This window comes from Bidens hawaiensis, unplaced genomic scaffold, assembly GCF_021521415.1.
Source record: "Bidens hawaiensis isolate Kalapana, Puna unplaced genomic scaffold, B.hawaiensis_p1.1 tig00008043_1, whole genome shotgun sequence".
Classification (NCBI taxonomy): Eukaryota; Viridiplantae; Streptophyta; class Magnoliopsida; order Asterales; family Asteraceae; genus Bidens; species Bidens hawaiensis.
Window position 1 is genome coordinate 538,097 of NW_027491566.1, and position 16,413 is coordinate 554,509.

Sequence of the window (16,413 nt, forward strand, 5' to 3'; positions counted from 1 at the left end):
GACAGGTCATCACTAAAACATGCAACGTGGCATTCTATAATTGCACAAGTTTCAATTTGTCACACTTTGATTGGCTACAACAAGTCATCAACCGGTTCTAAAAAAGTTGCTATGGGTATAAAGCATGAAACTAGGTTGCTTAAAGAAGTAAACAAATCGAGTTTATAGCTACATATTGAGGAATAAACACCTCCAAATTAGAATATATATCAACAAAAGTACTTGGTTTTGGGTAGATGCTCATGGTTACTCTTGGTGGTGAAACACCGTTTGCAATGAACTACCATTACCAATCGTGAGTTCTTTCTATCCTTGGTCCGGATCCACTTTAGAATGTATTTTTTTAATTTATGTTTTGAATATGATTGCTATTGCTTATAACACAGATTGATGCATTGCCTACCGGATGATAAGAAATCGAATCGAAAGTCACACTGTTTGATGATTTGCATTTTGTCGAGAAAGAATATGGTAAGTCTACTACTGGTTCAAACCAAGATCATATCGATCTTCTAATACCTTGGTTTATATATGTAGATTTTTAGCAAGTGTTACTACTTTTGTTTTCACCAAATCTGTATGATATTTCATGATATTTGTCAGTCTATATGGAGTGAAAATCTGATATGACCAGACCGTAACCCGAAAAATTCGCAGGCTTTGGTTTTGTATAAACAGGTTGTGCTCAAACCCGTGAACCCGTTTAGTTAATCGGGTCATGTTTGGGTCAAAACTGGAACATTTTCACACAATTCTTTCCTTTAACATATATTTTATGTAATACATTAAATTCATAGGGTATATTAAGCCAAAATTGAAAATAAAGAGGAAAATAACATAAGATTTTATAACTAAGTCTTAACAAGAAAGTATCTATTTATTTGTATTTGGTTATTTGATTTACGATGTATCTACATATAAGTCCTAACAAGTATCTAATAATGACATTTTTAGCCCTTTAACTATACAATCTAACATATTAAGCCCAAAAGACCTAGCATTAGACATTACTGCTCTAACAGGTACTCTTTCCCTCATATTCTCGATTCTCTATTCCGGCCTTCGTTGCAGATTCTAGATTTCTTCCGTGATGCTTTAATCCAGTCTTCGTTACGGATTAAGATGTTGATTATTATTCTCTTTCAGTCCATGATCGTTCTCGCTTTAATACCACTTTGTTGTCATATAATCCTAAACATTCAAGGGATACATAAGAAAGTAATTGTTGCATTGAATCAAATGTTAACAATAGAAAATACGTTTATATGTATGTGTAGATATCAGATAGAGTTACAAATCGACATATCATCATGATTATACATGGGTTGACTGTCATAATTTGGCCCAGTTCGAATTAATCTAAACCCTATATCGAAATACATAATATTATAAGAAAAGTATAGTTTATATTTTAATTGTTACACAATATATATATATATATATATATATATATATATATATTACAAAGTTCTTACATACTTATGTCTTCATATCTAACAAACATCTACATGAAGAAGACTTCTTTTTTGTCTTATGTAAATCTAAAGTGTGAAATAAAGTACATGGGTTGGGGCAAGCATGAGCTTGGTGAGAGTTCACATGATCCACTCCCATTGTTCATCCATACCTCTCTATATATAAATAGGTCGAATATATATCAAGAAGGTATACAAGACCAGTAAGTATAGAAGAAGAATCAAAAGATGGCCTCTGGATCGTCTTCATGTAAGTTATTCGGTTTATTAAACTATCTTTATGCTGTTTCACAAATTTGAGATATTATTGGAATTGTGTGAAATGTTATTAGATGGAAAGATTCGCCCAGGGCTTTCCTTTTAAGTTTGAGAAGTTTACTTTGTTTCTTAGTAAATATACAATTATTTTCTAATTCGGAATTGTTTTCTTTCATCATAGATCCAAATGCAGAAGTTGCAGTGGTAGCAGTTACTCTAGCATGACGTTGGATTCCAATAGGTACATTTTTGAAGTCTGTGTTAAAGGGTTTCCTAGAAATCAGAACCTCTTGCTTCACAAACGAGCCCATAATCAGAATCTCGTACCTAGTAAGGTGTATCTATTTCCAGAGCCCACTTGCGTCCACCACAACCCTTCTCATGCCATAGGGGACTTGGATAATCTTAAGAAACACTATCTACAAAAACATGACACGTAGAACAAACGTAAGAGTGACACATGCTCCAAGGCATAAGGTGTGGAGGCCAACCTCAAAGCACATACAAGAGCATGTGCTTCTTATGAAATGTTATCCAAACTCCAATCAGAGTCTCTACTCAGCATGCATACACATGTGAAGCTTCGAAGTATCGTCTTTAGTTTTATTTAAATTCCTAAATAATTGATCTGGTCTAGTTTGTTTCTCATGTTCTAGTCACTTTTATGCTTAAAGCGAGGTGTATTTCATTCTATGTATGCATGCTTTGATTAATAAGATTAGTATTCTAGCATGTATCAATTTACTTCCATATTATCGATAAGTACATCTTGGTTCCAGTGTACAAACATACATAAACTACCACTGTTTACCATATAGACTTTACATTGTAAAAAAGAATACAATGGGAGCTTGCAATATTTAATATTTCTAACTTGTAGCGATCAAAAGTAGTAGTTCATCAAAAAAATATTTGTCTTTATATGTGGCGTTTATTATAAAAAGTAATAAAAATTAGTACTTTTAAAAAATAATTTATATATATATATATATATATATATATATATTTTCAGACTTTATTGGTTATTGTAATTTTGTTTTGATTGTGTGTAAGGCCCCGTTACCGGTGCCATACGTTGGATGTTGGATTTACTCATAAACACAGTTCTAAATATCAGAGTTAATTAAAACTTTCGCGGAATATAAAACTTCAACCTTAATATATTACACAACCTTTAAATCTTGTCTTAACAAACATTCATCATTATTTAAACATAAAACATAGTCTTTAAAACATCATAGCATTTCCTTGAGATACCAGTATCTTAATTCCATGCAATGTGTCCTCATCAAGCGAGCTGCCTCATTCTACTCACCTATGTGCATACTAAAAGTCAGCTACGCTGACTGAGTTCTAGTTAATCAAGTAACATACAATACATCCATCCACATTCTTATATACGCACCCGAAGGTACATTTACATACATAGTTCTTTACCTTCCTTCGTACGTTCATACTATCATACCCTCCTTCTTTCCTTTTACATAAACATATACGTATACCTCGTTCTAAAACATTCACATATATTATTAAGGTCTGTTCCCTACATTCACGGATATTATTAAGGTCCATTCCCTACATTCGTGGATATTATTAGGGTTCGTCCCCTACATTCGCGGATATTATTAGGGTCCGTTCCCTTCATTCGCGGATATTATTAGGCTCCGTTCCCTTTCTAACCATACCTTCCGTACCTTTCTCTACATTCATAATAATAACTTCCATACGTACATTCATCATTTGTATATCATATATATATATATATATATATATATATCAATCATATCTTTAAACTATCCCTTGACGATACATGCAATATCCGAATATCGTTCACGCATCGTCAAGCATTCATTCATACATAAATCATATAAGACATACACTTACCACTTAGGGTAAGTGTATTAACACATGACATCGAGTATGCACACAACCCCGAAAACATAACAAGGAAGTGGGGCTAAAAACTCACCTGAATGCGGTTACGTTCACCGTTAATGGTAATCCATTTCCTTAGCTATGCACGACTAACTGTATAACAATTACATATATCAATTACTATCACTACCATATCATCTCTCTAGTTTAATTATTACTCTCAACGAACTGGGTCCGGAGGCAGCGGGGTTCTAGGGGCGGCAGCCCCTAGCGGGGTCCAAGGGGCAGAGCCCCTGGCTGGGTTAAGCTTGGAAAAATTTTATTTCTATTTACTGTCTTAACACATTTTTCATTAGGATTTTGAATTATTTTCTATTTCGTTAACTCATTCGCTATAACAAATTAAGCCTAATTCGCTAACTGATTCGTTAATTGATCATCATATGATTCATCATTCCAATTCGTTATCTGAAAAAGCCCTAATTTATTACCTTAATCTTAAAGAATTGCCGAGTAACGAATAACCTGATTCGTTATCTGGTTCGTTAACTGATTCGTGATTTGGTTTGCTGTCTAGTTCGTTATTTGGGCATAACAAATGGGTGAACTGTTTCATTGTTTGAACCTAACGAATTGGCGAACTGATTCGTTATCTTGCCTTAACGAATTTGTTTAGTTGATTCGTTGCCTTACACCAATCTTATCCAGACTTTGACTTAGGGTCAAAGTCAAAATCGCCAAGAACACCAATTGGTCAACGTTTCTTAGATCTGCAATTAAACCTTTGTTTCTTAACAAAACATCACGATTTTGGTATCAATGGATTCGGAATTACATCGCCTACAAACCCTAATTGTCCATTCATCCAAATATTCACGTTTATGAGGTTCGATTTATGCATCTTTACTACGGGTTTCTTTAGGTTAACAATTAACCTATCAAATGGTAATCAATATTAGTAATCTTTGTTTCATTGGATTCGTTTTCATAAGACTCAACATATCTATGATTTCTAAACGATTCCGAACCTATGTGAACAAGTTCTCGATATAAACGTACCTTAAACGAGCCGAACTACGAACACGGTTAAGCCTTGATGTTGTTTTGGTCCGTCACGACGTTCCAGCACCGACAAGCACGGGTTTTCGCCTTCGGATATTGGTTCGGGTTTGTGTGTGTTTTCCAAGGTGTAGGCTATGGTGTAGAGATGGATAGACATGGAAAGGTTTAGGGTTTAATGGGTATTTATACTCACTTAAGCCCATGGACCTAAGGCCCGTTCCATTTCTTATTTCATCTTCTAAAGTCCAAGCCCACCTTCTATTAGTTTATTATTTAAACCGATACACGACACATTATAAAATAAACGGAATTTATTTTATTAATTTTTATCAAAAATAGGATGTTGTGGTGCATAATATTGAAAATGTACATTTAGTGAACATTCTATTAATCAAAGTAACATACATATGTCAATTGCAGCACCTATGAAGTAGACTGTTTAAGTAAGTTAGTCTATTTGATAAATTTTAAAAATAGTGGTTGTATTGATATTAGGCGTAAGTTAAATATGACTTTAAATACATTTATATGATTTATCTTTGAATATATATTTTTTTATTGAAACCTTTCTATGATGTTGTGAACATTTTACACTCTTACTCGATTTTTTCATTACTAGGTTTGGTTATTTTTAGTTATGTTACTTCATTTGGTACTTGAAACATTCTATCCGTTCATGATTTGAGTCAAAACTAAACTAGATGTTTTCTATAAGTCTTATCTAATTTAAAGTGTATTTTACACAATGCACTTGGATCGAAACATTCTATAAGTCATTAACGTTTTAGACTTTAACATTTTTAAATAAAATAGGAACAAATACAATTGCAAATTAGCAAACATGTTCTAAGACTTCAACATTTTGAAATGAAATAGAAGATGTTAACCCTTATGATAATGAAGAAGAAAGTGATTTTTAGACTCATACACCGAAGAAGGATTATTATACGATGCAATACTTTAACAATCTTGATCTAAACATATATAACCAATTAATTGGAGAATTATGACACGCGTATGTAACATTCTCTGTAGTTCAATTCATTTGACAATTGTGTGATTATTATTAACGTAAAAGTAGATCCCATATATTATTGACACGTATTTACCTTCTTTCAAAACTAAATTTTTGAAACGATTTAGCGGTTCTTCTATTTTTAACTCAAGATCTCTCCGACTCTTAGATTGTTTCCTCCAAACACATATATTTATTTTTGATCTTTAATTTTGAAAACAGAAATAAAAGATATTTAATGCATTTTTGATATTTTCGATCAAAAAACTTGTTGATATGCTCGATCTTTATTTTTGATGTTTAATTCATGAAATATGTAGTGGATAGCAGTTTTATAAACATTCATAGTGGTAGCAGGTTAAGTATATTATGTCCTTTTCGATTTTGTTTTGTTGAAGTTTTATTTCTGACACTAGGGTTTCTTTACCTTTGTGATTGGAGATATAATGCTTCTCGTATTGGATTATCATATCGGTGTCAAAAGGATGGTCAAAGCTTAGTTTAATTTGTGTTTCTTTATCACCACAACTAGTTAAGAAAAGTAGAAGGATGAACCATGTAGAATATGTGGTCAATTCTATAGTTAGTTCATTACTTACAAAGTTGTTGTCTTAAGCGTTGATCACACTAGCAGTCTTTTGTTTGAATTAAGTGAACAACAACTTGTAAACTATCATGGAAAACTAGTCACACCTCGGTTGAGATTTGTATGAAGCTAGATAACGCAGACAAATGGTTTTATTATAATTAAGCACAACTAATATGTTAAATATGCTATTTAACGTTCGTAGTCATAACATCAACAATCGTCTATCATATGTAACTTATGCAAGAAAACCACCACGACATGAATGCCAGACAATCGCATGCTTTATAAGCTAAGTACAACTAACAAACCCTAGCAAGAATCGAATGTCACACCCTAAGGCGGAAATGCTGGGGCGTGAGCTGATTGCTCACAGCTCTCAAGGTACTATTATGCAGTATTTAAAATTATAATATCTATTAAATTAAATACAAATAAATCGAAAGATTTTCAAATACAAAATCCATAATTCAATTAAGTAAGACAAAACAAATATATCAAAGTCCATAATATTGTTTATTCTCTTTAGCATGCAATTCAAATTTTTTCTTCCGAACCAGCTTGAAAATCACATCACACAATGACATGCATATGCGTTAAAAATACAATAGGTTTGTCAACACTAGGTTGAGTGAGTAGTACACCATATTTTTGTGTGTATATAATAATAAAAAACAATGCAAAAGTGTCAAATTAGATAAGCAATTCAACCAATGAGCAAGTAAATGAGTTGTCGATGAGCACGATGACTGGACGATGGCTATTACGACGGTCGTATGATCATACGGTTATGAGATTATGCTGGACCTATTAGAATGCGATTCAAATAGAGCATATAAACATATAACACATAAGGTATAAACGTTAAACACACGTGACAAACCGTTGCAATTTGCGTATTAGATAATAGGAAAATATATAGTAAGGCATACGCCCTAAAAACAGTAAAAATGAGTTAAAATAGGGGGTGGGGGGGGAGTGAGATACTCACCAAATCGAATTTGTTGGTGCATAGATGTCAGTAGTTCATATGTATAAAGTCTGTAATCGAGTCTGTAATATTGTTTATGTAATTGTTCGTGTAACAGCGAAGTTGTTGACAAGTTCGCTTTGGCGAACTTGTTAACCAAGCGAAGTTGTTGACAAGTTCGCCTAGGCGAACTTGTTCAACGAGCGAAGTTATTGACAACTTCGCCTGAGGCGAAGTTGTCGTGTATTTAAGTAACCTACGGGTTACTGTTTCAGGGTTGGTCATTTTAGGTTTTGGTTGATCGAGTTCAGTTACGTGTGAGTCTATTGACGTGAGTCTGTAAGCATCTCGGTTTGAGTTATCAATATAACGTGTGGTTGTTCGTATTGTGTGTACGTGTGTTCGTGAGCTAATATTCTACGTCCGTAACGATCTACACAGGGATTCCGCACCTGTGTATATCGAGATATCTCGTGTAAGATCCGTCCAGGAACCTACAGAATTAACGGAAAATAAGTAGAGAGGTGAAAATGTTAAACCTCTCGGGATATACTGTCAAGGATTCATAGTTAAATAATATAATATTAATTAATGGCAAATTATATATCACGTATTAAGGATTTCAGGGTTTTGATTGATTTATGTTTGGTTGTGATTAGAACGTTATTGATTGAACGATTAATCTGTATGGTTATTGCATAGATTAATATTATTGATTATCATTAATTATAAAATGATTATTTTTATTATTTTTTTTTAAATATCATCAAATTATATTTGTTAGAATTAGTAGTTAAACAACCTACATAAATAAATTTAATATAAATGTTTGGATGAATATATAGTTAAATATATATAAATAAAATATATTAATTTAAGTAAATATATAATATATGTTTACTTATAATAAGACAAATATAAATCAATTAAATAGATAAATAAATCATAATAATAATAATAATATGTAAATAGATATTTATTTCGAACCGATTACGAAAATTAGTTTAAGTAAAATTTAAAAAAACGTTTTTAGTACATTTTAATATATCCAATATATTTTCGTTAAAAAGGAAATACATAAATATATTATATATAAACATAAATATAATAATGTATATATTATATATGGTTCAAAAGATGTTCAAACAACAAGAAATCGTGAAGTTAAAGTGTCGGTTTTATAAAATAAGGATTATTTAATATTTAATAACGATTAGTATTAAATGCAAAACATTTAAAAACATTTAAAAAAATAAATAACAAATGGCGCCCTGGGGCTCGAACCCGCCCCCACCGGTTCTCTGAACTGATCAAACACAGAGCCACAAACCAACTAAGCTAGGCTACATGTTGGTTATAGAATAAGAAAAATAAATTAAATATAACAGCCCAAAATTAAATCCCAATTCCTATAAACCCTAATTTCCAAATCGTTTGATTCGTTATGTTTTAGTTTAATTAATGTTAGGGCTTTTGTTCACTGACCAACGATGAAATAAACCCACACAACAATTACCCGTAAGGATGATAAAACGATGATGATCAACGTGATAAAGGATGCGGCCAGAGTGATTCAGAACGAAGAGTAGTAGTAGCGACGGCAGTGTAATTGAATAAGGGGGTTAGGTTGCCGATGTCATAGAGGAGCTACGGACGGGTTTAATTCAGTTATTATGATCCGCAAAGGGTTTATCAAATAACATAATTAAAAACGTCGGTGTGGCGAGTAAGGAAGGAATATCACATATTGATTCAATTACCATGTTAATTTACGAGAATTGAGGTGCAAGACATGAATTGGGTAAACGGATTCATGGTTTACGCGTTTTCGGATCTTGAATATGGGTCGGGTAAATGGGTTAAGGGTTATTATATAATAATAATACAAAAAACTGCAGAAAAGTCCTTATAATGTAGGTGTGGAAAAAAATAGGTTAAAGTTTAGTTTAGGGTTAAAACTGTATATAGTTCAAAGTTATATATATTTTATATAATAAACACATAAAATAATATAATAATTACTCGATAAAGGCGATAATTAAATTGATAAAATTTTCCAAGCATAAAACGGGTCGGGTTACGGGTAAATCTAATTGGAAAATCCTAGTTGTTACATAGAAACCCTAATTTTAGAAATAAAACTTGGACAAAACAAAAAGATACGAACATAATATATTTAACCTGCTACTACAAATGGTTATAATACTGCTACCCACTACATATTTAGCAAATTACAGTTAAAAAATTAGTGACAAAATATATAAAAAAAGTTTACCGCTATCCATGGTGAGAGGAAACAATCGAGAGCCGGAGAGATCTTGGGATAAAAATAAATGAACCGCTGAAGCATTTTGAAAATTTTTTTTTCAAAACATGTAAATATTTGTCAAATACATCTGGTCAATTTTGTCAGAATATTCACACAATCCTCAACTGAATTGAATGATAGAGAATTACGTACGTCATAATTCTCCAATTAATTGGTTATGCATATCAAGATGGTTAAAATATTGTTCAATATATAATCGTTAATCTTCTTCTAAGTCTAACTAAAAGACATCTTTCTTCTTCATTAGCATGATGGCTACCTTAGATTACAATTTTTTCCCCATTTTTCATGATCCCCAATTTGAGACTTGAACATGTTAGCTAAAATAGCATTGGGTTCGTTTCAGTTTTATATCAAAACCTTAAAACCTAACACGTTCAAGACTTATAGAATGTTTCGATCCAAGTGCAATGTGTAAAATACTCTTCAAATTATGTAGGACTTATAGAACATCGTTGGGTCACGATTTGGCTAGACTGACGCATATCAAAAGACCACGACATGATCAAGACAAGAGAGAAATAATCTAGAAGAGTCGAAGTATTATACAAGATGGAATTTATGGCTTGGAGCATGTAATACCGAAATCCCCATGGATTTCGGTTGGGAAGGGCTAACAATATAGAAATCATGTTGATTTCTGTTTGGGCTTAGTTGGGCTGGGTCATTGGGCCGCTTGTAAATGCTAACTATATAAAGCATGTTTTAGTTGATAATTAGGTTAGCGGAACTAGATCTCTCTCATACTTTCATAGTCACTATCAAGAGAGCAATACCGATTTGTGTAATCTCATGTACCAGACGATTTATTAATATAATTGTGTGCATTTGGAGTATTATTGTGTCTATCATATTTATATTGTTCTTCTGTTCTCGTTCTTGAATCACCACGGTGTTAGGATTTTGCACTAACATTATGTTTGGGTTAATATCATAATGTATTGATCCATATTCGGGACTTACAATTGGTATCAGAGCCTATTGACCTATTCTAGGCTCGGTTGTGATATTAGCAGATTCAAGATTTCGAGGTTTTTGTGGTGTTTGTGTGCATTTCTGGCGAGGTCTGATCGAAGAAGAAGGAGATATTCTGGTTTGGTCAAGGATCTCATTATCTTTGGAAACAAATTAAATCCCACCAAAACAGGGATTTAGTTGCTACCAAATCAACTAGTCAAACGTGGTTGTGGGTGTTCTCGGCTGGTTTTCAGTTTTCGGCCAAAACCAAGTGTTTTTGGCTATTAATCATCGTTTTCGGCCAAGTTAAGGGTTTTCGGTCAAGTATAAGTGTTTTCATTTCGGTCATTTTTACTTGTTCTCGGTCAAAGTTGTGAGTTCTCGGTCAACGTTACCTGTTCTCGGTCAACATTTACCTTGTTCTCGGTCAAGATTTGGGTTCTCGGTTAAAAAATTAGGTTCTCGGTAAAAAAAATAAAAAGTAAGTGAGACTTCATTCTTGAAAATTTTGCAAAAATAATTTTTCAAGGTGATTTTCGGTGATATTTTTTGGCGGGAAAATCAGAAGAACTTTTCTTGCACGAAATTTTTCCTAGACACTTCTTTTCAGTGGGACATCTTTCTTTAGAATTTTGGCGATCATATTTTACGAAAAAAATTTGGCATGAAAATCTGAGTAACTAGTCAATGGATTCTTCGCAAACCTTCTCAATGTTTAGAAGTACTCTTAATCAGTCGGCTCCCTCTTCAATAGTATTTCAGAGCATAGCATGAAGAGTTCACCTGCAGAGATAGATTCATATACATTAGCATATTCCAATATGGTAAGGGAGCTGGAAAGGGTCAAATGTGAAAACTACACTCTTAAGAAAAACGAGAAACTGTATAAAGAAAAGATATATGCACAGTGTCACGATATACGTAAACTTCAATCAGATTTCAGTATACAAATTTGTCACCACTTAGATGCTAAGAAGCGTATTGCTGAATTAATTGCCGAACTAGATGCATCTAAGAAGGAACTTGAAGAATTAACTGTTAAATTTGAAAATGCCGATTTCAACTTCAAGAAGTTTGATGTTTCAAGTGAGGTGGTTGAGAACATAACTAAGAGTCAACTAAAGTATAAAACTCTCGAGGGTTAAGATATGAAAAGGTGCCTCCTCCTTTTAATCATAACTATACAAGTATCCTTATAACCGAAGAGGAAGAGACTTGGGAGGAGAACATGAGATATGGTAAACAGGTTCAATCTCAAACTGTTAGATCAGGATCCTAAAGGAAATCAAGCCTGGTCTTCAATGTGTTCACAATCTTGTTGCCTCTACTTCATGTGCTGAAAATGTTGACACTGAGAACTGTGATAGCCATAATGACGATCATGAAGAGGTTCTGTGTGAAAAGCTTTTCAAGGTTAAAGAAGGTCGAAAAGGGCTAAGAAACCTAGAAAGGTTAACAGTTCACCACGTGCTGCTCGTGTTAAAAGGCAAACGTGTTACCATTGTGGTACTCCGGGTCACATAGCTAGAAACTGTGTTCATCGGCTTTATGTACCCTATTATATGAATAAACAAGGGACTTCATTAAGAGGAAAGTCTCAATCTAAGTTAATGAAATGGGTCTCACTTAAAACATCAACGGAGGGAATTCCAGAGTTAAACCTTCTGATGGTGATTCAAACTTAGCAAAGAAAGATCAGAGAATGAAGGTGTGCTTCGCATGTGGGAATGGTGGGTATCTGGCGAAAGAGTGTCTAAATCGTACATTAAAAAGGAAGACTGTTCAGGTGAAGAGCACTCAAGGTTTGAAGGTTAACACGACAGGTTTGCACTCAAATGATTTTAAACATGGTAAAGGGCAATTCAATTTTGCAAAATCAAACAGTGCTAAGAGTGCTGAGAGTTCTATTTCAACAAGTTCAACTCCAAAGTCTGTTCTTTCATGTTTTACTAAACCAAAACAGATTTGGAAAGTTAAGACTTAACAAGCCAAACTTGTAAAACCAGATATGTTCTTATATGATGGTAAATACATGAGTTGGCAAGAGGTCACATGGGTTGATGCTCAAGGGAATCCCAGGACATTCATGACTTGGGTTCGTATATCCAACTGATCACTATGCATGCAGGAACAACCATAAAATCAATGTTTATTAAATGGGTTGTTCCAGACACATGAAGCTGCTGATCATGTCTGAGTAAAGATTCTGAAAGTTTTGAAAGCATCAGTCTAGGGGAGATTGTTGGGTCATAAATTGGTTAGACCGACGCATATCAAAAGGCCACGACATGATCAAGACTAAAATGAAACAAGCGAAGACGAGTTGGAGAATTGCATTATGGTTGTGATGGTGTAATACCAAAATCCATAGGGATTTCGGTTTGTCTATTAACACCAATAGGCTTAGTTGAGCTTGGCCTTTGGGATTTATATATGGAAACCCTATATATAGTTAATATTTAGTCATTAGTTAGGGTTAACCAGTATTGAATCAGCAGTAGCCACCATCAAACTATCAGAGTGCTTAGAAGGGTATAGGTTTATGTATTTGACGATTTATTGATAATAGAATCGTATGCATTGAAACGATATTACATCATGTTCATCTTGTTCTTCATGTATATTGTTTGTTAGTGCACGGTTTTGCGTATTGAGTCTTTGTAATCATCGTTAACGTTTTGTTTATTATTTAATGTAATAATTAGAATATTTATTATCTATTTCGTTAGTTTTAAAGTCTATTTCGCTAGGGATGTTAGCGAACTAAGACATTAAGTGTATTCCCTCCTGATTCGTTAGGGGACGTTAACGAATCAGGGGGTGTTTTGTCTAATTAATGCATGTATCGAAGTAGTGTCTGGTTCGCGAACCAGACCTATCTTCTATATATAGTGAACACTGTTCACTGTTAATAAAAGAATGGAGAGTTAATTATCGAATCTCTGTCCAATCGTTCTCTCAATCTTCAAACTAATATTATACGGATTACTAGTATACACTTACTGATTATATATAAACACATACAACACTAAATCTTTAGTAATTATGAGCTAGATCTATATAAACGTATTAATCGATTATCCATAGATCTGAGATCTGTTAGTGTTATAGTTATTGGATTGATACGAATTGGGTTCCAACAAGTGGTATCAGAGCTGTTGGTGCTCAATTACACTTGGTTTGGTGTTTAATTAGGTTTCGGTATTATTAGTTTTTCTGTTTAAGTGAATTTGGACTAAGTTTATGTTGAATTGATTGAATTATGGACGAATTGGAGTGAATTTGTGTTGGTTAAGGTATAGAAAAGGTTCGGGGAATTGAAATTGATATTTTTTTATTGATTTTGAGTGGATTGGTATTGTTTCTGTTTTGTGTCCGAAACAGAGATTGGTTTTTGGTACAATTGAATTCGAGAAAGGGATTAATTGGTTTTGAGATTTGGTGTGTTGGATTCGCGAGTTTGTTACGAGTAATTTGATAGGTAATTTGTTGTTTTTGGTAAAGTATCGAGAGTGTATTACGGATTTAAGGATTCTAGTTTCTAGGTTTTGGTGTTCATCATTTCTAGATTTCTGGAAATCCTTGATGAAGATTTGAAGACTCAAAGATGAACTTGATTCATTATCATCCGTATGATGATTCGCTATCTTGTTTCTTTTGATTCGTTCATTAAGTTTGTTAATACGTTATCTATTTCAAGTGATTCGTTTGCCAGTTCGTGTTAGTTGTTAATTCGTGTCATCTGATTCGCTAATTGGATAAACAGATTCATGTGATACGTGTCCACTTCGGGATTTGTGTCATAACAACCTTTGCCACGTGGCATAAGGTGTCAGAGTTTGTTACAAACGGTTGTAACAACCTGATTCGGTATCGTTGATTCGCTATCAACTGTAGCTGGTTCGTTATCTCATTTCGCTAAGTTTTTCTTGGTAATTCGCTACTGATTAACTTTTAATTCGCTAAGCTGATTCTTGTGACTTGCTTAGTTAATTCGTTAGTCTGAATTTTTAATTCGTTAATCTTCTGATTCGTTGGTTGATTCGTTAAACTCAATTGTGATTCGTTGACTGATCAATCTTAACTTCGTTAAGATTTGATTCGTTCACTGTTCGCTACAACTGTTCACAGTTCGTTAAACCTTATTTGTTGTTTGATTCGTTACACCCTTGAATTTTAAAACTTGTCAAAGATGGCCGATATGTATGCATTAGCGTCTCAATATTCAGTTTAAGAAAAGAAAGCACTAGAGATCGAGACAAAAGCTTATTCTACTCTAACCATGGCTTTGCCTGAGAATATTTTTCACCAAGTGGGTAGTATAAAAATATGTGCTTCTTTGTTTCAACATATTCGAATGAGAAGTATGGGTAACACGGCTGAAAGCAAAAAGGTGATGCTTAAGTTTCAATTCAGAAACTTTAATTTATTGAAAGGTGAGACGGTTGAAGAATGACTACGAGATTCAATCACTTGATTGCTGAGATGGACAAGATGAAATTAGATGTATCTGAGAGGGATAAAATTGATACTATTAAGAGTGTACTTCCAAGTTCTTATTCCACATTCTTAATGGTTCTCAAGGAGAATAACTATTTCTTGAATGAAGATTTGACTGCTATTGAATTCTTACAAAAGATTGAAGCTAGGGAATATGATCTTAAGTACCAGAAATCTTCTAAGGAAAGTCAAGATCCTTCTTTCTATGGTGGTAGTATGCCTCTTAGTTCAACCATCTCTCCATTGACTGGTTTTCTTACTCAAGCTGCTGCAAGTGAGAATGCCACTACAAGAATTTGGTGAGTAGCAAGATTGCAACAAGTGATTTAACCGATGAAGACTATGATCAAATTGATCCCGATGATCTTGAACTCATGGATTTAAAGTGGAACATGGCAATGATTATTCGTAAGGTAAAAAGATTTATGCAAAGGACCGGAAAAGATCTTCCTGCTCTGAATAAGAAGTTAGGTTTTGACAAGTTGAAGGTAAAGTGTTATAATTGTCAAGAATTCGGACACTTTGCGAAAGAATGTGATAATCCAAAGAAGGAGTATACTGGTCCTCGTGGTTAAAATCAAAACTCTTATACACCACGGGTCAATGATACTGAAAAGAAACCGTCTACTTCTGGGTCACATGCAGTATTAGCTGATGGAGGTGATTGGTCACAACGAATATTGTGCAATGATAATCAAGCTAATCTAGCTATGTTTGGGTTTCCTGAATACACATAAGATATAAGTGGAAGTGAAGTTTCTTCTGACGCTGAAAACTGAGTCTAAATATGATAATCAAAGTGAAAAGCTTCCAACTAGCTTTGCTTGTATGGCTAAGATCAGTGATTCTGCTACATCTGCTTGCATGGCCAAATAAAGCGAAGTTAGTAATTCAAATTCTAAATTATCATGTGTTGATTGTGAGTATAATAAGTCAAAGATAGACTCATTAAAACTTCAAAATGATAATCTGTTAAAAGAGATTGTGTCTTTAAAAGATACTTATAGGCAATCCTTGACCTCTCAAATCAACTAGAGAGAGAAAATTGAGGCATTGACTATAAGCAATCATGATCTTAAAGCAGAGTTATCTGTGAAAATGACAATCAATGACCAAAAGTTTCAAGAAATCTTGAAACATCGTTCGAAAATAACCGAACTTGAAAATGAGGTTCTTGAGTTGAAGAACAAATTGGGTAAATTTTGAAACTCCTCGTTTTTGTTGAATGAAATTATTGAAGTTTCAGGAAAACAAAAGGATTCAAAGAAAGGGATAGGTTTTGTTGAAATTCCACCACCATTTCACAATGATTATAAAATTAATCCTTTTGCTCCAACTGAAGAAGATGTTATTCATAAAAAGCCTGTGATTTCAGAAAATTCTAAA